The sequence below is a fragment of the Mercenaria mercenaria genome, chromosome 17 (genome assembly GCF_021730395.1).
Source record: "Mercenaria mercenaria strain notata chromosome 17, MADL_Memer_1, whole genome shotgun sequence".
NCBI classification, from domain to species: Eukaryota; Metazoa; Mollusca; class Bivalvia; order Venerida; family Veneridae; genus Mercenaria; species Mercenaria mercenaria.
In genome coordinates this window covers 72,767,327-72,790,605 of record NC_069377.1, presented here as the reverse complement: position 1 = coordinate 72,790,605, position 23,279 = coordinate 72,767,327, and the positions used below count along the sequence as shown (strand labels likewise).

The 23,279-nt window shown below is 34.0% G+C and overlaps 1 long non-coding RNA gene and 1 other non-coding gene across 2 annotated transcripts; one reads left to right on the top strand and one right to left on the bottom strand.

Annotated features, from left to right (window-relative positions):
- Positions 1-11,942: 11,942 nt before the first annotated feature.
- LOC123537850 (uncharacterized) lies at positions 11,943-23,026 on the bottom strand. Its single transcript, XR_008368139.1, has 3 exons — positions 22,536-23,026; positions 16,450-16,544; positions 11,943-15,124 (listed from the first exon to the last, which is right to left on the bottom strand). It is a non-coding gene; the product is annotated as an uncharacterized LOC123537850 (long non-coding RNA).
- Positions 20,779-20,851, top strand: Trnaa-ugc (transfer RNA alanine (anticodon UGC)). Its single transcript has one exon. It is a non-coding gene; the product is annotated as a tRNA-Ala (tRNA).
- Positions 23,027-23,279: the final 253 nt, after the last annotated feature.

Sequence of the window (23,279 nt, the reverse complement as noted above, 5' to 3'; positions counted from 1 at the left end):
ACAGCAAGGCTTTGATTGGCTAGCGGAAAGGTAGTCAGAACGAGGCTATCAATAGCACGTCTTCATATCCTAAGCGTAGCGTAATTGGAGATGTACTTTAGTCAGACTGATGTTCTATATTACATAAACTTTTGAAATACAAATGTTTTAGCTTTTCTGTTTACTCTTACTACTTACATATTTAACAACCCTGACATTTTGTACAAAGTTCTTTTATATCAGACACGTTTGCAAAAACATGAAAAGATGTTTGAGTATTCTAGATTCTGGAATCCGTATTTATGTTTTGAAATACAGTGGTTGGGAAGTAGATGCGCCATTGTCATAGCCATTGTCATTAGCTTGCTGGGATCTTATATTTGATTATTGGTCTATTTTGGACACCTCTATTTCTCCGTATTGTACAATATTTTGGACAAGCACACAAATTTAGCTTTTAATATATGATATACAAAATGTAACTGTACACCAAAGAAATAAAATACCAAAATTCCACGCAAGGAGGAAGATTAACCCTGTTCAATCTACCATTAATTTTTAATGATAAACAATCAACTCGTAAAACTGAAAGTAGTGTCATAAAATTACAATTGACAAGTTATCTGACAACACCCTTTGATTTTTCCCTGTGCCTGCCACATCTCACAGTAATTTTTTTTTTGGTTGGGTTTAACGTCGCACCGACACAATTATAGGTCATATGACGACTTTCCAGCTTTGATGGTGGAGGAAGACCCCAGGTGCCCCTCCGTGCATTATTTCATCACGAGCGGGTACCTGGGTAGAACCACCGACCTTCCGTAAGCCAGCTGGATGGCTTCCTCACATGAAGAATATTCAACGCCCCGAGTAAGGCTCGAACTCACATCGATGAGAGGCAAGTGACTTGAAGTCAGCGACCTTAACCACTCGGCCACGGAGGCCCCCTCACAGTAAAGGGAATGACCCTATTATTTGATAAACGGTCATTAAATATCATTCCCTCACAGTAAAGTGAATGATATTTAATGACCGTTTATCAAATAATAGGGCGTATTGTCACCGAGGCTTGACCGTTACAATAAGGTAGCTCTAAAAATGTCACATAGTATCTTCTGGTTTATAGCAATCCCATACACATCAAAACCAGATACACTACGTGTGAAGGAATGTACTTACGTTTCTACTCAAAAACTTATAAACGTTTTGATCCTTTTAACTAGATTAACATATTGCTCATGGGCAGTGGATGATCACTCACTGATTTAAAAGAAAGATGTTTAAACGTTAAGATCAAAGTGATTTTCGGTAAAAAAACTGTTTCTGCTTAATATCTTGAGAATACCTTAACCTATACTCACAAAGATTAGCTGACATATGACCCAGGGATAGCGCATGATCCTTATGCATATGGAAAAAAGTGTGATAAAGGTCAAAGCCACGGTAACTGATAGTACATAAACATTTTCCGCTCAATATCTTATAAGCCCCAAAACCTATGATACTCTAACTTGGAAGGTATTTTGCTTATGTGCGGTAGATGACCTCGCTAGTTTTTAGGTCATATGTGCAAACGTCAGAGTTACAGTGACTGTTAGTACAAACGCCGCTTCCTTTAAATATTTTGTACGAACCTCAAACTTTCCAGAAGAATTGTCAGAGGTGATGAGATATTTCCTGTTACTTCAGAATGCATAGACTTTTTACACCTAAACTAGATAAGCAGTAAGGCACATTGTTGTGGGCATATGTTGCTCCGCAGAGTGGTTCTCTCGTTTGGACATGTGATACAATTATACAGAATAGGATGTATATTTATTTGTTTACCATTTCAGATTCGAACAGAGAAATAAGCACAGGATCTGTGGCGGAAAAACTGCGCGACATGAGAAGTGCAACTTTATTTGCCGTAAGACTTACCCAAGCAAATGAATTTTATCAATATCTTTTATGCGATTGACAAGTATTTCAATAGTGATCCTAGAATTATAAATTATTATTCCTGTTTTGCTGAATTTCCTCTTTAAAGTTAAAAAGGCCAAACTGTTCTACAGTAGTGGAAAGAAAATGAACAGTTTTTTTCCCATTTTATCAAAACTCTTGCTAGGAAATTAAGGCGTCGTCATCAGTTCCATTTTAACTTTAGTTTAGTTTATTAGGGCAGCATGTAAACAAATTAAGGTGCAAGATGAGTCGAGAAAATGTAGACATATTAATATTTCTAAATAAGAATTTTCAACAAAACTGGTTAATTTTATGATATAATTTACGAGCAATATGGATTACAATATGGTGCTTGATTTACGCCATTTCGTTCTGGCATGTTGGCACGTTTGAAATGCACCAGCACGCAAACTCGCCGAACGACAAATAACCGCGCCAATACGACAAATACAGTGGTATCGGTGCGCTTATTTGTCGTCTTGACATTGTGACGCAAATATACCCAAGTCATACCTGTCATCAAATAAACAATTGCAAAATAATATTTGTAATTAGAAATATTTCAAACAATATGAAAGAATAAGTCGAAGGTCATCCATCAAATACCCTGTCCTTGATAATAACAGACGGTTTATATCTTTAACACGCAGGTTTACGTTTGAAAGGAGACAACGAGATTGCGATGCGATGGATCTAACCATTCTTCATTATGCAATCACCTAGTGCTCCCGCGACAGCATGTTTATATTATTGTTTGATTGTTATGGTTCTCATGCATCGTGGAACTCAAAAAGTTTGTCAATGATACAAGTTAAGTGCATACTGTAATGTTATACAAAAACAGAAATATTTTCTGTATTGAAACATTTTAATGAAAAAACCCCCATAATTATCAAACATGTTATCGTTTGAGTTATCATGCGGGATTTATATCATCTTTAAATCAAAATACCGAGAGTAAAAAAGCACGCACCTTGGTAACACAATATTCCACTGTTACTCTAGTGTGCTTCTGTGAGAAAACACTTCATCACCCTGCAAAAAGTAACAGCTCTTCCCATCCCGAATTTACTACAAGTATGATGATTTACACATAACTTCACATTCAAACAATTTATATCTATGCCAGTCCATATGACATTTTTGACGTTATTGAACCAGAATCGTCAAATGCTTGACTTGTCACTTCAGAGTCGTATTCATTCTTTTAGATCGACCAAATTTATATGGCAATTATACAGTTTAGGAACAACGGTATGGTCAGCCTTAACCAAATGATAACTGTAGACATCCCCCACCCCCTACACACACACACACACACACACACACACACACTTAAATTCAATATGACAGTGGAAAGTATATAACGGTAGTTCTTCGAAAATAAAGACTCATTCCTTATTCCGTCCACGATACAGGGATTTTTTTATCTATAAATTGTGACCATGGCAGAGTTCTAGATTACTTCCTTGTCAGTAGTGATGGATGCTGTCAGCTAATGGATTAAAGCAAAAGCATTTTATTCCAATGACGTTACCGCTATACTACAGGATATTGTAGAGTTTTCTAAAATTCCTTTCAAATAGTCATACCTGAAAGGAACGTTTATATTTTGTTTTCAGTTAAGTATTGAGCTGTAAATGTACTTACCTTATGTGGCTTATTGTTAAATCCAAGACGTTTAATAAAAGAATTCTGTACTGACCTTTTGCAGTCGCGCATTGTGATGCCGCGTTCGGGCCCTATGTTCCAGTGGTCAACTTTCGTAGGCGAGTGTGTTGGGAAAGAGATTGTTAATAAAAGATAACAGTCACTAGACCATTTAAAAAAGCAGAAAGGAAGAAAGTGAAAGAAACAAGAAAAGTGTAAACACAATTTACGACAGTTTCAGCTCTAACAAGTCCATACAGTAGAGCAATAATATCAAGGGTGGCCTTTTCCACGAGTATGCACACATGATCTGACGTAATTAGTACAAAAATGGAACGAAATTTCGTCCTTTGAAAAACAGTCTTCAAAATTATACACGAACGTTTAACAGGAACATTGAATTAGAAATATGATATATCTTGAATTGGTTCGTCTAAGCGAAATAGATATTAACGTCAAGCGAAATAGATATAAAACGTCTAAGCGAAATAGATATTAACGTCTAAGCGAAATAGATACTGGCCCAGTTGTTCAAAACGTTCGTTAAATTTAACGAATCGTTAAGTTAACGGTCGTTATATTTTGATTATTACGTTAGCTAACGAATTGTTAAATTTTCAGTTGTTGAAAGTGCCGTTAAAGTTTTCGTTAGCTAACGAAGCGTTAAATCATTTAACGAAGCGTTAAAAATTTTAACGAATCGTTAAAAATTTAACAAGGACATCATATCCCATAATACACCACCTTTTACACTTCCTCTAATAGCATTGAAAAAATGCTTCAATACCAAAAATTGTGTTACCTTTTTTGTGAAGCTTTTCATAATGTTGTTCATATTCCGGTTTTACTTGCATATAATTTGTATGCAGTCCCTCTTTCTTTTAACCAGCAATGTCACATGCTTTTGTAGATTTTACTGACAACAGCACATTTAGTTGATTGTTGTTCTAGTTCAAAATACAAAACAACAAGTCAACACCATGTAAAGTGCCAGTAATCTTTCAAGTTTCATGTTTTTGTCACACGTTTTCGCTACCTTCAGTTTTGTTATTCTCCATATCCATTTCATAACCCAATATTTTCTAGTTTTTTGCAATACATCCTCATTCATTTTTGTTATTTTCTTTAAGACAGTCAATTTGATTTGTGTCGTGTGGATGCTGTTATCACTGACCACTTGTACTTCTCAAATATTATTTAGGAATATAAAAACAATTATTTCAACAATGACACAGATTTGCTTTTAAAATGTAAAGCAGCAATTTAAGTACCTAAATATATAATTATCTCCCTTTTGTTGATCATGAAATGGTTCAGATTGTTGAAATGATAAAAAATGTTTTAAAAAGTCACTGGTCACTGTGAAGCAAGGATTTTTATTGAAATCAGTAGAAATATACAGCTTTAAAAATCAAGTTTAAACAGATGCCATAATCACAAAAAGATGTAAAAAAATAAAACGTACACTGTACAATTTGTACATAGAAATTTGGCTCTTATTTTTTATTTCTAACTCTGCACATATTAGTTCCTGTTTGAATATTAATTATCATCTTTGATAATCACTCATTTTAGAAAAATATACAAGCAATTTAAACCAGAATTACTTAATAAATGTCATTAGATACAATCAAAGAAGTATAAATTTATTTTTATAGCTCTATGATACAACTGATAAAATGTGCATGACCTGAAAATGTAGCACTGACCGTTGAGATAGGTGCCTAGGATTTACATGTGACACTCTATCTCATTTTCAGACAGAGTTTTATGCTGAATAAAAATAAGAATGCTTAGAATTATATTCATATCAAATTTGTCCTGCATGAACACTTTAGATCTTACATGAGACTTGACCCCCTAAGTGTTACCAGGGGTTTGATCATGATAAATTGAGGCTAAACATTAATGCAAAAAAATAAATTATAAATAAAGTTTGTTCCATACTACACTTAAAACTAGGTCACTAGGTCACATCAAAGAAAAACCTTGTGTGTGCCATAGAGACTGTATTTTTCAATGGATTTTCATGAAATTTGGTCAGAATGATAGCCTTGATGAAATTAAGGTCAAATTTGAATATGGGTTATCTGGGGTCAAAAGCTAGGTCGCTATGACAAATCAAAGAAAATGTTTTGTATGTGATAGAGGCTGTATTTTTCAATTGAAGTTCATGAAATTTGGTCAGAATGATTGCCTTGATCAAATCTAGGTCAAGTTCGAATATAGGTCATCTTGGCTCAAAAACTAGGTCACTAGCTCACACAGAAGAAAATACTTGTTTACACTTAAGATATCATATTTTTGGTCCAATCTTAATGAAAATTGGTCAGAATATTTGTTTCCATGAAATCACTAGGTCAAACATGTTTACGCTGTTATGGTATGTTTCTTGGCCCTCTTGTTATGATTTATCAAATAACAATGATTTATATGTAAAAGGCCCTGGACTGCACAAAGTTTGTAAACTACTTAAATTCTGTATGTTAGATTATGCATGTATATTTATAGCAACCTAGATTCATTTCCAAGTTAAGCTTATAGCTGTAACAGAGATGTCTGGGTAAATCTAAATCATCAGACGTTTAGACTGAAAAAAGTAACCATTTGTTAGAATGATATTAGGTGTGATACCGTAATTTAATTCACATGGCAGACATTAATTAAGAAGTACTATTTTATATATATCTTTAAGCAGACATATAACAACAATTTTAATTTTACATCATGACTTAAAAAACACAAGCTTTGATTTGCAGTTGTGAGGGGTTGGTGTTTAAAATGTAATATGTAATAATAACCATAGTTATCAATGCTTTTGCAGTATTTCTGGAGGCAGCATTTGAGTTAATAAATAATACAGTAACTATTTTATTAACATCTTAAGGTCATGCACATGGTCCTCTCTCAAAAATTCCTGCAACATCTAACACTGACTAGCTCCTAGACTATGATATTTTTCTTTTAATTTTTGTTTTTAAAGTTGTGAATATAGCCTTTCTATATTATCCTAGGTCCAATATTTCCATCACTTTTCTGAGACAATATCAGATTCTGTCAAATAGACTGGCACTAATTTAATCACTATTAAGGAAAACAAAAGAAATTCACAAATATCTGAAAGTTTGTGACAAATTCTTTATTATCAGTCTAGTGGCTAGTCTACTTTTTTCAACTTGTCTGAAGCAGTCACCTGCTTTAAACAACAACTTAATACTTCCAAATAGGCACCAAAATAAAGAATAATAGATAAACAGTTACAGGAGATATACTGCCTCAATGGCTCAATGGTTATGTAAGGTATTCTGTTAGGGTCAGCGCCTGCTCCCCGTGAGCGCGAAGGTCAAATGGTACAATGGCGAAGCACGACAGTATGATGGTGAAGCGTGACAGTACGATTGTTAAGTGTGACAGTATGATGGCGAAGCGCGACATTATGATGGCGAAGTGCGACAGTACAATGGTGACAGTCTGTCGCGCTTCACCATCGTAGTGTTGCATTTCGCCATCGCACTGTCGCGCTTCACCATCGTACTGTTGCGCTCCTCCATCGTACTATCGCGCTTCACCGTCGTACTCTCGTCCTTCACAATCGTACTGTTGCGATTCGCCATCGCACCTTCACCATCGTACTGTTGCCTTCCTGTCAGGCATGCCCAAAAGAATTCACTTAGTCTGCATGACATCAGACGGAGGGATGTGCTTTGGATTAATTATTAATAATCTTGTTTAACACAGATCTATATTTTCTTCTAATATGTTTCTTTAGTTAAAACTTTGCAGTCGGTAAAAAGACAGGGTATTTTGGGTAAGCGGAAACAAACGGTATTATAGACATAAAAACACTTTTGTATAAATTTACCCAAAAGCTTTTTAAGCAAAATTTAAACAAAAGTGTATTTTTATTATTTTAAGCTGACAATATATACTTTTAACATTTCATGGCTTGAGACTCAATCAAACCGAGTCTGCAATTTTCACTGTTAGCCTTGTTCTCGGTGCTTCCGAGGGATCTACTTTTCAGATTTTATTGAAATATAACATTTTCTCACAAAACAATTAATTACATGTAAATTACATTATTATTTATTTATCCTTAGAGAGGTTAATTTTGAATACAATGATATTTTTTTCATAAATAAAGCTCACTCGGGTGATATTCATTTTTATTGTCCCTCAAGTAAACAATGTATAGCCATATTGACGGAGACTATTTTTGAATAGTACATTTCAAACAATATCAAGGTATGATATTTTTTAATATCATCATGCCACTGATGATATTCATTTGAGTGACACTCTGCTGAGGGATTTTCATTTGAACAACACCCAGGTGTCATATTCGTTTGAATAAAAGCTGCCGGGTGATATTCATTTATTATAATAATAAATAACATCAGGTCTGGCAATAGTACCCGTGACTAAAAGCATTCCAATTATTTGATCAGTGGACAGAATTGACAATAATATACAATACAGAGTTGGTCCTTATGTAAACAGGGAAAAGATGGTGAAGTGTGACAGTACGATGGCAAAGCGCAACAATAAGATGGTGAAGCACGACAATGCAATGGCGAAGCGCGACAGTACGATGGTGACACTACAGTGGTGAAGCGCGACAGTGCGGTGGCGAAGCATGGCACTGATGATGAAGTGTGACAGTACGATTATCATCGTACTGTTGGACTTTGCCATCATACTGTTGCGCTTCGCAAGCATACTGTTTTATTATCATCATCCTACGGTTGCGCTTTGCCAATGTACTGTCACGTCACGCTTCGCTATCGTTCCGTCGTGCCTTCTCGCTTCGTGCTCACAGGGAGTAAGCGCTGGCCCTAATGGAACACCTTAGTTTGTGTGTCTGAATTTGGCTCTTTGTTGTGTTATACCGAAGATGTGGGAAAAGTACTGGTAACTCCCTTGCTTGACACTCAGTATTTAACTTGAGGGGTTGTATCAGATGATAAAATAAGCTTTTGGTCAAACTCATCTTGTAGTTGATCATAATTATGCTACTAACAATAGTTATAGATTTATTTGTTTTGCATCAGTATCATAAATGTTAATCATATCTCAGTGTTGTAAAGGTGTAGTCAGTCAGTGTTTAAGTTTAATAACGGTCCATCCGCCCATTCAGACACAATGAGGCATAGTAATTACGGGTAGAGTATAGACCTCTTGTAAAGGTTTACCCGTCCAATTTTGTTCATATATTGTATCTATATTGGCAACTCAAAGAGTTTTTAATATAGATTTAAATACAAACTATAGGTAAATGTTCAAAATATTTATTAAACCAAACTTATTGGCACTATAAATATTTTAATACTTCTAAATGTTGGTATTTAACTGCAATAAGTAACATTTTTATTACCTCCCTTTATAAAAACAGCATGTTTCATACTTAAATATATGCTTTTCATTAGTATGAACAGTTTATGCAAGAGAAATAAGGTACACAGTCCACATCTGGGTTAGTTTCATGCAGAGTAAAGAACATTTTAGATGGTGGGCCATTGCACAGGATCAAGTATTTGCGTTACTCGTGTCAGGGCCTCATTCACTTCAAAAACTTTTATTTTGATATGTTGTAAGCAGAAAAAAATGAAATAATTTAGTAAATAAAGAAAAGTATACACTTGAACTTTATAGAGATTTCTATGAATAAATTAGGACAGTTGATTGTTAGGCACTGTGTATTTGCCTATCGATTTTCCTTTGTCATATTTTCATTGTTGTAAGCAACTTCAAAATGTGTTGTTATTTTTAGAGGTTATATTTACTATTGCAAATAAATACAAAGGAAGTGGAGATCAACATGTATTTCTGAAGTAATGAGAAAGGGTATCCCCTGCTTTTCTCTTATTCTGCATTACTGGCTTTTCCAGTAAACTATTTGGCATTTCAACCATATTCAGCGAGAAGGTCAGGAAGTATAACGATGAAATATTTGTTATTGTTTTATAAATACTATAGTAAAATTTCTCCCTGTAATCCTGTCTTATATCAGTTTTATTTTACATACTATACTGTAGTGTACATAGCATGCTTGACCCTGAAGAGTGTGATGTTGTCAGTCCTTCAAAACTAAAATGAAATGACTTGAAATAAACAGAACTTTTGATAAAATTTCTCAAAAAAAGTTTCAGGCCTGTGTTTCAAATAAATGTTGTGAAATACACAAGTTTTGAAAATAACTGGGAAATACCTTGACATGGTAGCCACCTTAAATTTCTTCGTTAAGTCTTAACAAACATTTTAAAGTACCTCCTTATGTAAATTAAAATTTGCGATAAATTTATTGTTAAACTGCATAGTTTAACAGAATTATTGTACTAACATTTCACCAACAACAGTTTTTTTTTAACGAAAACAATTAACGAAATATTCAATGTAGCTTCGCTAATTTAACAACCGAACAGTTTAACAGCATATTTTAACAAAATAAATAACGATCCTTCAGCTATTTAACAAAAATATCATCGAAAAATATTTAACGAAAGTTTTGAACAACTGGGCCATTCACGTCAAGCGAAATAGATATTAACGTCTAAGCGAAATAGATATTAACGTCTAAGCGAAATAGATATTGAGTGAAACTAGAAAATATTTGCAGGGATGAATCAAAGAGTTGATTTATCTGACTTCGACTACGGGAAACACGGACAAACTTTATTTGAAAAAAGCAGTGCACAATTCAGTTTGACAAGTTGAACACAATAGGTTTCTTTGTTTTGTAAATTTTATTCGGTCAGTATGCCTTTTTATTGAATAAAAATCTTTTTACGGATTATCCTGAATACAAGTATTTCCTTTTTAAGAATGAAACCACTAGCGTTATGTTAATATTCATGTATGCTTAAAATTAGAACAGATGAGATCATGTATCATGTCAAATACACCGTCTTTGAAGTTTTGGAAAATTGGTGTTTGACATATTTCTTAAAATAGAATATACATCAACTGTCTTTCAGAAAAAGTCTTAAAATCATATCTTGACTACCACTTACATGATCAGTGAAGTTTTTAACGTAAAGGCACGCACAACTATATTTGTGTTGGAGGATTTAAATAGTTCTCAGCGATTTACTCAGAAGGCTGAGGAGACATTATAATGTCTGAGATTTTGAAATGAGTAAATTGTTTTCTTAGAAAGGTATTGGTTCACATAAAAATAATAAGAAGAATTTTTCAAGTGTTTTAAAATGTAGACATAAATTCTTTTAACATTCAAAAGTTATGAATTTTGACACGTATTTAAATTGAAATTGAAAATAAAATTCTATACGATCTCATGCAAGTACAATAAACAGTGTCAACTTATTATATTGCATCAAAATGACTCCATTATTGCCAAGAAAATTTATTTTCTCAATTTTCTTTCCAATTTTTACGTCTAAAAGATCTTACAATGTACAGTACAAACAGTCTTACGGAGTTCGTCTTGAGAAATGCATCAGGTTGATCGAGAACAACTAGATTCTTGTTTTATTCAAATGACCATAGGAAGGTTGAGATTTCATATGTGTACGTGTATTGTATACTACAGGTGTCAGAGATATCAAAACTCAACACATCGAAACTTCATTTGAAAATAGTACGTACATTTAAGATGAAAATCATCTGTTAAATTATGTCAGATAAAACTGGTCTATCAATTTGCCTCATTTTAATCTAATTGTTTAATTTATGTACGAATAAAATGCATGAACACTGTATATTTAACCTTACTGAAACAAATAATGAAATCCTACGTGTACGTACAGGCTTACAAATTACAACCTTTCGTTTTTACAGATTTCAATAAGTAACTTCCATTAAGGAAAACAAATACGTCAGAATCAAAGTGGCAGTCGTTTTGATTTTTAATCGTTTGCTTAGAAACTTTCGTGTGTGTGTGTGCGCGCGCGTGTGTGTGCGTGTGTGTGTGTGTTCGGGTTAACGTCTTTTTCAACATTTTTTCAGTCATATAAACGACGGTAGAAACTTTCGTAACATTAACCGGAAAGTAGAGAACTTTTTGTGATTAAAATTGTTGACTTAAATATTTAAAGTCAAAAGAGTCAAAAAGATCAACTGAAAGCCTTTGATAAAAACTTACTGGCATAGATCTATATGCTTTTTTCAAAAACACATGCCACAGAAAGATACAAAAGCAGTTTGACTTAAGCAATTAAGGTATCCGATCCATAAATGGCTTAAATTATATGCCTGGTAACGTTATCCTTTTTGGCTGTTTTATGAAAGTTTACCATTTGGCAGTTTGAAAAATGCAAATATTAAGGAGCATAACTCAACTGGGGAGATAACTCTTACAATTCTTTCCTTTACATGAAAATGTGACATAAATAAATTAAAAATAGCCAAAGTTTATATTTCAAAATTTTATTTTGCTAATATTACAAGTGATTTCCATTCCAAATAGTTATATGACCTACAAAACACTATATTATTGAAAAATAATACAAACATTTGAATTTCAATCGAAGTTATCTGCAGATAAATGACAAAAATCTAAATCTTGTCTCGTAAAATCTATACATAAATCACTGAAACCATTATGAATCCAGATTATTTGAAGAAGAGTTACAGACCTTTCTACATTCTTTACTTTCCTGAAACTTTTCAAAAATTAAGATAGCTGTATATATAAATGAAATAAATATTAAAAAGTATAGGTCACCATGCATTTTAAAATTTTACGAGACAGACTATATCAAGGTAACCAATATCAAAAATGTCTAATAAAGCTGAAGTTAGCACCAAAATTAATCTAATATGTTGCATATTTTTGGCTGTTTTTCTATTTAAACATTTAAGTAATACAACTGCTTACTTCAACAGACAAAACAACATCTTATCAGATGTTTGATGCAATACATAGTATTAATATACCTTTTTTAAATATAAAATGCAATAACTTTAGCTGTCAACTTCGCTTCACGAATAACTAAATATTTGCTGGTACATAAAACAACATAACATATTGTTAAGTTGAAAACAGTATGTTCCATCAGTTACATGTTTCAAGATTATAAATATGATAGTATAAAATATTTGCAAGTAAAAGCCATTAGAAAAACAACATACAATTCTGTATTTTAGAGAAAAAAACCACTATATAAATAGACTTACCCCACCCACCAGCAAAAATAATGCAAAATCAAAAGGAATTGAATATAAATTTGTTACTTCAAAATTTTGTGATTCATTACAAATTATGACTTGAAAGTAGTGTAGTTTACAATAAATGTTACAAATGAAATGACCTTAGATTATAGCATTTACATTACTGACATGTTCTTTTTTTACCCATACTGCTTTCAAATGTCAGAATCTAAAGTTATCAAAAACCATGCTATCATAACACTTAAGCAACTTCTTTTAGTCAAAATTACCCCAGACATTCATTAAAATATGTCAAAATTGGTATGAACCACAGAAACGCCTGCGGGTGTCTACCCTTGCCTGTAATTGATTGACGTTTAACAATATGCAATAGAAAGTGTTATAAATGGTTCTTGACCTTCTTACTCACTTACTGATAGTAAAGAAATGTACAAAGTTTTAAAGCAAATAGATCTTATAGTATTCACAAACAAGAGCTGTCTGTTGACAGCGCACTTGACTATTCGAAGAATTGATGGAAGTATGGGGTCAAAATATTACCAGAGATTTGCAGACAAAAGATGAAAAATAAATTAGACAAACAATGTACCTGTTTTTGTGGATTTGGATAAGTCTTGCAATATATGGCAATATGTGATCATGATGGTAAGCAAGACTGTTCAATGTTTCAAAGCCATATATCAAACAGTTTAGACAAAATATGGAATCGCATGCGAAACTTAACAAATTTCTTTCTCACAAAAAGGCCATAACTGAGCTAAAGTCCTTGTCCTAGTTACCATATGTAGTCTTGCCTACATACATATATTATGATGGTAAACAAGTGGTAAAAGTTTCAAAGCCATTTCACAAACAGGTTAGGCAAAATGTAGACTGGTATGAAAAATTTAACTGATTTTCAAGTCCAAAAAGGGTCATAATTCTGGCAGAATAGTTGACAGAGTTATGTACTCTTGTCTGCAAATGGAGATCATGATGATAAGCAAGTGCTCAAAGTTTCAAAGCCACATGTCAAACAATTTTGACACAACGTTGACTTGTACGAAAACTTCACCATTTCCAAGTCCAAAAAAGGCCATAATTCAGCCAAAATAGTTGACAGAGTTATGTTCTCTTGCCTACAGATGGAAATTATGATAATAAGCAAGTGTTCAAAGTTTCAAAGCCACATGTCATAAGTTTTGACAAAACATGGACTTGTACAAAAACTGAACCAATTTTCAAGTCCAAAAAGACCATAAATCAGCCAAAATACTTGACAGAGTTATGTACTCTTGCCAGGCCTACAGATAAAATAAACAAGTGGTATAAACGTTCCAAAGCCACATATCAAACAGTCTGCACAATATATGAACTGGTATGAAAACTTAACCCAGATTTGTAAGTTAAAAGGGACCATAATTCAGCCAAAATCCTTGATGGAGTTAAGTATTCTTGCCTAGAACTTGACACGGTGATGGTACACAAGTGTTGAAAGTTTTAAAGCATTACCTCAAAAAGTTTTGTCAATATGTGAAATGGTACGAAAAAATCAACCAAGGTGTGACGCCGACGCTGACGCCGTGATGAGTAGGATAGCTCTATCTATTCTTCAAACAGTCGAGCTAAACAAAAAATTGACCAAGAAATACAAATTTAAAAAGCCCATATTCTGACAGAATACAAGCAATAGTTATGGTTCATGACCTATTTAGTCAACTAATGATGATAAACAAGCATTTAAAGTTTCAAGCTATAGCTCTTAAAGTATGAAACATTTAATTTAACCAAATATTTAACCAAGAAATTCCAATTTTCTAGGTACACAAGGGGTCATAATTCTGCCAAAAAGTGACAGAAGTGGGAATTATGACTCTTGGCTATCTAATGATGATAAACAGGTGAACTAAGTTTCAAAGCTATATTTCTTATAGTTTCCAAGAAAAGAGGAACATAAGCAAAAATGTTAACCAAGACCAAAGCTGACAAAGATCAAAAAATGATGACAATACCTTGTAGATTTAAAAATGAATCAGATTTACCAAAAAGAATTCAGAACTATCTTTTTAATTATACTATTAAACTAGGTACAATGTAAATTCTGAAATCTCCTGGACTTTCAACTGAATTCTCCTGTATAGATGCCCTGGAAGTTTGGCATGTAAGCATTGTTATGATACATTTGTATCTGAGTCTTTTTTGCACTACGTTTGCAGTAAGTCATCCAAAGTCTACTAACAGTTAGTTTGAAGCATTCAGAACTTGCTATTTGCTTCATAAGTCTTTTCATTTTTCAAATTTAATGTCTCAATCTCCACTTGCATATATTTCCTAAGGTCTTCTTTCATGTCATGGTTCCAGCTCAAGTATTATTTCAACAGAACAGAAATGCCCGAATGTCATGGTTCCTACATATCTGAGGTACTGTGGTAATGGCAGCTCACTGAAATGAGAAAAATTATCAACATTAAGATCAAGTAGGAATATTATAAAATTGAGTTAATTTTAAATACTAAAAGCAGGAATGATGTCATATTGTATGACTTATGCCCCTTCAGAGTGCTTATAAAATGAATTAAAAAAGTTCAAAAGGGCATAACTCTGAATTTAATGAAAACTGAAAGTTATGAACTGATATAGCTGTAATAATGTTAAGTCCCAAAAAGGGACTTAACTAAAAATAGGGTCAGACAATAAGCACATGTCCACTTCATACTGATGATGTATTCCAAGTTTCATTTGAATTACATGAATATGTAGTACTAGTAGAAGCAGAGGACACAATGTACAGATGTGATATAATAAAAAGGGGCATAACTCGAAAAATAATAATCTGACACTATGATTATGTTTGCTTCATGATATATTATACCAATTTTCATTTGAATATGGAAGCTGTTGTACAGATCTATGTAATATTGTCAAGTCAAATGGGGAATAATTAAAAAAATAATTATCTGTTCTGATAATATGCTAATGTTCATTTCATGTTGATGAAGTATACATGATTCATTTTAATTGGATGAAAATGGTACATCAGAATGTACACCAGAATGTGGGACTGATGGGCAGACAGTTCAAACAGTGTTGACACTATATACCTCATTGACCAATGACAATGGGGTGTACATAAATAAAAGTGACCTCATCAAGATGTATGACATGCAATGTAGGATCACGCCAAGTCTAAACATGTTTTTTTAACAACAATACACTAAACTGTTGGGTGAGACAGAAGTTTTAATCACATTTTCAACAATACACAGCTTGAAGGTATATGACTTAAATGTATATATCAGCTGGACATGTGCAAAATGATAACAGCACATTTTATGTGAAAGAAAACTTCCTCATATACATGATCATAAAATGAAGACTGAAGTCATATATGTCTTTGGCATATCACACCACAAATAACAAAATGAGCCGCGCTATGAGAAAACCGACAATGAACATGGTGTGGGTTTGCGACCAGCATGGATCTAGACCAGCCTGCGCATCCGCGCAGTCTGGTCAGGATCCGTGCTGTTCGCTAACAGTTTCTCTATTTGCAATAGGCTTTGAAAGCAAACAGGCAGGCTGGTCTGGATCCATGCTGGTCGCAAACCCACTATGTTGGTTTTCTCATGGCGCGGCTCAAATATAAATCACTATGAATTAAAGTCACAACTCCGGCTCTTCACAATTTATCTAAAGTTAATTTTAAACTTAGCAAATTTCTCTCTTCTGTATGAACCTAATAAAGGCAAAATGAGAAATAAAAGCTACCTTTTTACGCCTTCAAGTTTCTGGAACAGTAGCTGAATGGCTGCAGATTACAGACAGTTTGCTTTCAGAGAAAATAACATCAACACAGACCATTGCTGCAAAAAAAATTAGGAATGTTTTTAAAATATGTACATTATATCTAGACATAGTTCGTTATACATATGAGATATGACAGGACAACTGTCATCTTACATCCAGGGTGTAAGACAAGAGTTTACCAGCACTAAAGAAAACATCAGACTCGCGTAACACAATCCAAAGTTTTTTGTGCGAGTCGGTTGGTAGGGATTTTTTTTTGTATATAATCATATAGGGAAAAACATTTCATCCGAATGTCCAGGAAAAAAAGTTGGGTAACAGCGATTTTCACAGGTAGGTCATGTTACCACAAACAAATGATTTTTAATAATAGCCTAATAAGAATCATCAAGGTTGTAACAGTAGCACAAAAAATATGAAAGTCAATGCAAATGTTATACATGTTATACTAGAGAATATACTAAGACTGTATGTAATTCACACTTCTGTGTCAAAACTGAAACGAACTTAACAAATCCTCGGTTCAAGAAAACTTGTTCAGATATAAATTATTATAAATTTATTGACATCATAAATTTTCATTGAGTAGCGAAAACATATTACAGAAGCATTCAATCTTTTTCAAAACATAACAAACATTAATATAGTGTTTCCTGCAGACTCTTAAAGGGGCATGGTGCTTCCCTTCAAAAAGGGCACTTTTAACGCGCGGTTTGGCATTGAAAGGGCATTCGTCCAAGAACACTAAGTCTTGCCGGCGTCATTTTACAGGCGCCATTTTACATACTATTTTCACATTGCATTTGAGAATCTTTCATATCTCAGATATGGGACAGATATTTTGTGTTATTCTTTAGGTAATGCCTACCATGTTGTGAAAGAGCTTTTCTTTCTTTTATTCAAAGATGACACTGATGATTCATACTTTCAAACATTCTAATTCTGTTATCCTAATGAAGTGTTGGCTTGCATTTTCAGAGACAGATATCAGGTGATAATTAATAAGCGACAAGTTTTATTGAACAACTATCAATGCGCAACTTTATTTTGTCAATCATCACATATCGTCATATCATTTCACCATTTATTTACGTTAAGAGCATAGGCAGTTCGTCAAATCTACATGTAATCAATGACTGTGTACCTATATCGCTGATTAAACCCATTGTTCTTCGTTGTCAGTAAGATTTAGACGACAAATCGACATGGAAAGTTATATTTTTCTAGTGTTTTGAGCATGCGAAAACGAAAGTAAAATGTGACGTAAAAAGTACATGCTGTGAAATTTGCTAGATTAGATCGTCTGCCACTATTTTTATCACTCCCTCGTTGCTCGGAAGTTTCTGCGATACATACAACGACTGACTATGAATTATTTTCCATCTAATCATACAGTATTCAATAATATAAATGTGAAAACCTATGGTTCATTGCTAGTAATAAGTCAAAATTTCGGCTTGCTTGACGCATGCGGTCGTGCACTTTCAACTTAAATTTCGGCATTATAAAATCATTTTGACAAATTATTAACGAAAACAAAACTAGGGCCTTGCATTTTTAGTTATTCATTTAAATCTCGATCAGTTTTTATAACTTAATCGCTAAGTTATCGGTTATTTTCATACCGATGTACGTTTTCAAAATTTCAAGATGGCGGCGACTTCTGCATCGGCGCGTTATGAATGTGCTTTGGAAAGTACGACTTCGTAATTATAAATCAAGACATCGGTCAATTTTAATGAATTTGTTATCATTCTAAAGCTTAAACGTTCATCTTATTATTTTTATAAATAATATCCGTAAAGGAATAAAATAAATCTTGTAGATAAAATCGATATAAAATATTTGAGTCTGGTCAATTTTCATGGGTTGGTCGGCGATCGGGCAAAGGGCAAACATTCAATATTTTATTTTTAAAGGCCTAATGAGCGCATCGAAAATGTACGACAATCAATCTACATTTTAAATGATTACAACCTTTTAAAATAATTATTGTTTAATTGACCGTTTTCAATCATGTCTTCCGTAAAAAAGACTACATGTAGCTTCACAGTCGACATTCTAAAACCAACAAATTTTCATCTACTGTTCCAAATTAAAGTGTCATAAAACAGTAATTGATTGCATAATCCTATCAGTTCTTAATCAGGGTCATTCACGGTTGATGCACCCACGTGCCGACCTGTTGATCAAAGCCGCTAATTGACGGTACAATACACGGAACATGTCCCGCGGACATTGGCTATCCAGACTGGTTTTGAAAGGGCACTTTTCAAGATAAATACAAAAGCCTGATAAAATAAAAGGGCACATGGCGCAAACGGGCAGCTTGAAGGGCACCTTGGCGGCACTTCAAACAGGGCATGTCGCTGCGCCATGTTAAAAAGGCCTGCAGGAAACACTATAATATAAACGCAGACATATCATAGCATAGATAAAATGTACCTCAATCTATCAAATTAAACCAATAACAAACCTTTTGAGGTCTAAAATAACTCTTTTCGCAAATACAACTTATTTATTTAACATGGATGCTTACAAATGGCGCACAGATGCCAAAGGGCTATAACCAATGCAGTAACAGCTTTGTACATATAACATGTAGCTTGTATTAATTTTCAATATCAATACATAAACAGTACTTGTAACAGTCCCAGCTAGTAGTTTAAATTACATTCAAATTTGAAGAATTATCAATTACTACAGCCCTTTTTTTGTAAATTTGGGGAAGGGTACCAGGTCCCTTTTGGAGGGGAAATTTACGTCGCGAAATCATTGTTTGGAGTAATATATTTGCTGAAAAGTTGTTAAAATCAGGACTGAAAATCAAAACTAATTTCATTTTTTTTGCATGGGGAATTTTTGGCCAAGGTGGGGAAAAAAGTATACTTTTTAGATTGGGGAATGGGGCCGAATTCCGGCCCTAAAATCAGCATAAAAAAAGGCCTGTACTATATTCAACACAATTCATATATTTTATCAAATCCTATTTTAAGATCTTTTTTCATCAAAATAATATGCTTACGACTTCGTGCTGCAGTGCATCTGAAATTTTTGGTTTGGCCTTTGGGGAAAGGAAGTGGCTAGGGATCCGGTAAACGGACCTCAAGACCTGGAGTCTAAAGGTCCAGTATTCAATATACATGTACTATTTAATGCTGTATTATCAGTGTCAGGGCTGTTTCCTGTATAAATCTACCTGCGTTAAAAGGAAGCAGTTCCAAAGCAAAAAAGCATGTTTTCCCCCAATTTGTCCCAATTAGTATGAATACTGAGAACTGTTTATAAGGAGAATATATTAATCTGATAAATGCCTTCAATTATGTACAGGGTACAAATTCCTATTTATAATTTATCGAACTTGCGATCCATTTTTTCAAGGACTAAAGAATTATAAATACTTCTGTTTCCTGTCACTTACAAAGCATTTAGAATGACAAGTAAGTGTAGTGATTCGAGGCTTCTGGTAAACCAGGAGCCCGGTTAGCTCAGTTGGTAGAGCACCTGACTTGCAAGCAGGGGGTCGTAGGTTCGAGTCCTACACTAGGTAGATGAGCTTCTCACCAAAATACAACATTGGCAACGAGGATGGGACTGGAAAGTGCGGGCTACGTGGCCAGTTATATAGAGCATGCGGTTTGCAGGGGCTATACTCTGTTGGAAACTGAACAGTTGATGTCCCGCTCTGCAATTCCACTGTAAAGGAAGGCTACGTGGCCAGTTATATAGAGCATGCGGTATTTGCAGAAGCTATACTCTGTTGGAAGCTGAACAGTTGATGCCTCGCTCTATGGTTTCACGATAAGGTTTAAGCAAAGAAGTATAAAATACACAGAATGGCAACTGGCTGTAATCTCGCGTGAGCTCGTGTCAGAGCGTGATTCGGCGTTACCTTACTAAAAACAAACATCGGCGAGCATGCAGTTACAATTTGTACCTTTAAAACTACATTTAAAATACATGTTAGCTTCTAAAACAAAATTAGTTTAATGAGAAATGGTCTTAAGACACGAAGTACAGGTTTTTTTTTTTTGCCATCGAAAGAAGCGTGGTCATACGGTGATAATTATTTTACCGATGAATAATTGCTTTCGCATACAAAATGGCGCGTGGAGAAAGCGCCACTTCCGGTAACGAGATCTCGTTTTTTTGTCACGGGAGGTTGGCGAGATTTGCTCTATATGCCTTTCAAGCTGCCAATCTATTTATTTTATAGCTCTTTGGTTTAAGCCTTCAAAAATTAAAAAGTGAGGAGGAGTGTAGTGATTCGAGGCTTCTGGTTAATCAGGAGCCCGGTTAGCTCAGTTGGTAGAGCACCTGACTTGCAAGCAGGGGGTCGTAGGTTCGAGTCCTACACTGGGTAGATGATTTTCTCACCAAAATACAACATTGGCGACGAGAGCAAACTTCTGAAATCCTCTTTGTAAATACCATTCTCAGCATTCATATTGATTACCGGACCTCTAGATTCCAGGTCTAGAAGTCCGGTTACCGGACCCCTAGCAACTGCCTTTGGGAACATTGCCTGTTTTGTGGTACTGTATCATTTGACATGCACTTCGATTATATACCTGTAGAAATGTTTATGAATTTATAAATAATCTCATAAAAATTTCTTCCATTGACTTTTTACAAGCCAATAATAGCAGAGCTACCGGCGCCGCGAAGCGGCGCCGACAGCGTCGCATTACGGTTAGACGTGTGAAAAAAGAAAATGAATAAAACTGTGTATAGAATTACTATCGAGTTGAAAATTCGTGGTAAGTTTTTTGAATCGGTGTTGTTCGGATTTCTTCCAGTACGCAATGCTCATAGTAATTAATCAGTAAGACGTCAATAGACGCTTGCTGTTTATGGTTGACAAAAGCGTTTCGCTTACTGCTTTGAACGTTGAATAAAAATGTAAATGAGCGCCTGATAATAAGAATTTAGTGCTAAATACATTTTCTACGAAGAAAGAAAGGTAAAATACAATATTTTCGATGCAAAACGATTTTCGTCACGCTGCCATAACTGAAAGTCATTATATATACTTATATTTATGTTAATGACGTCATACTTCCACATAGGTGCAGTGGTTAGCGAGGTTGCGTTGAAGTCCAAAGGTCGGGAGTTCGAACCTCACCAGAAGCGCTTTTTTAATTTCTTTTTTATTTCAGTTTTTTTTTCTTTTTTTATTTATTATGGGTTTTGAAAGTATTGTAAAAAATAAAGTAATTCATGTGAAATTCAACAAGTGTTTTGTTAGTGATGTCAGGTTCCAATGTAGTACTGTCTGTACAGTAGTCAGTAGATAAAACTTAAAAAAAAAAAAAAAAAAAGGTTTTTGGATCAAAATTTACATGCATTGAACTGTGAAAAGCACAAAATGCTCTTCTCCCCGTTCACATATATTTCATCCACAATCATAAAAATCACTGACCAGAGTTTATTACTAGGAAAAAAACTATTTGCTATGAATTATCAATAAACATCAAAAAAGGATCCTATTACCATTCCTATTCTATACCAGTAGTGCTAAAAGATTAACCATAAAAATGTCATAGACTGTTAACTTAGCAGTTCAGTAAATAAAACAGGAGTTTTCGAGAATTCCGGCAAAAAAGTGATTTTCTCTGGGTAAAATTCTCATCCATAACTTTTAAAGATGGCTAGTCTTTTGGTTTTTAAACAAGCTTTGTAGGCCTACATATAAATGATTTTCATTCTCCCATACCAGAGGTCTACAGTATTTTGGCCTTAAAGTTGGACACATTCTTCCTTCTAAAAAGAACCGTAACTTTCTTTAGTTCGTATATAGCATATTTGTAGAGTTTTCGCATGTCAAGATTTAATCTTAACGCATTCTAAGACATTCATTCAGAAATCATGAATTATCATTAATTCATAAAATTTTTAATAGATCTTAAAGAACATAAACTTCCTAAAACGGATCCATAATTCCAGATAATTCCAGCAGCACTCCTTTGATTTTCAAGGGGCACTGGTGATTTTTCAAGGTAGCTCTGCCTTCTAGGTAGTACCTAAGTTCATATTAAAACACCTACCTAAATCAAGCGTTTTGTGGACAATCGTTGTTTTCGATGCCTACTTTTTCTATATCATCTGATCATTGTACATGTCGAAATGACGTCAACCCGGATGTTTTGGGCTATTCACAGCATATTCAGAGCCGACAGGTCTTGTTAGCACAATAGATGATAATTTTTTGGCGCCCATCGTACCATATGATCACTCGATAGACTGTTAATTCTAATGTGAAACGTTTATCATTGTTTATTTTTTTAAATCGGCATTCGCAATGTTTTTTCATGGGCGCCGCCATTGGATCTCGTTGTAAGAGAGTAGACGAGAACTCCGTAATTTTTTGATAATAGAAAACTATTGGTAAAAATTCTTTATGTATTTGTCTTTTTATTAATGGTTTTATTAAATGATATTCAAAAATGTAAAAAATAAAATAAAACTAAGTTCCTGAATGAAAATTCCGGAAAATACCGACATCGTCCGATATCTGCCGAAGTGATATGCGCTATTTATGGATCGGATACCTTAAAGCATTTTGTAATCGGTAACACAGTAGCACATTTAACACAACAGAGACATGCATCGCACAGTAGGCTCGCCACAAATGAAATCATTGTTGTTTTTTTTTACATGTACGTGTCATATTCTTTCTGATATAACAATCTGTACATATCCCTTAACTCTACGGCGAAAGATTTCGAAAATGTGGAGTAAATATCATTACGCTAACATTACAGCATTTGGTACGGGCGTTATTACGTAAA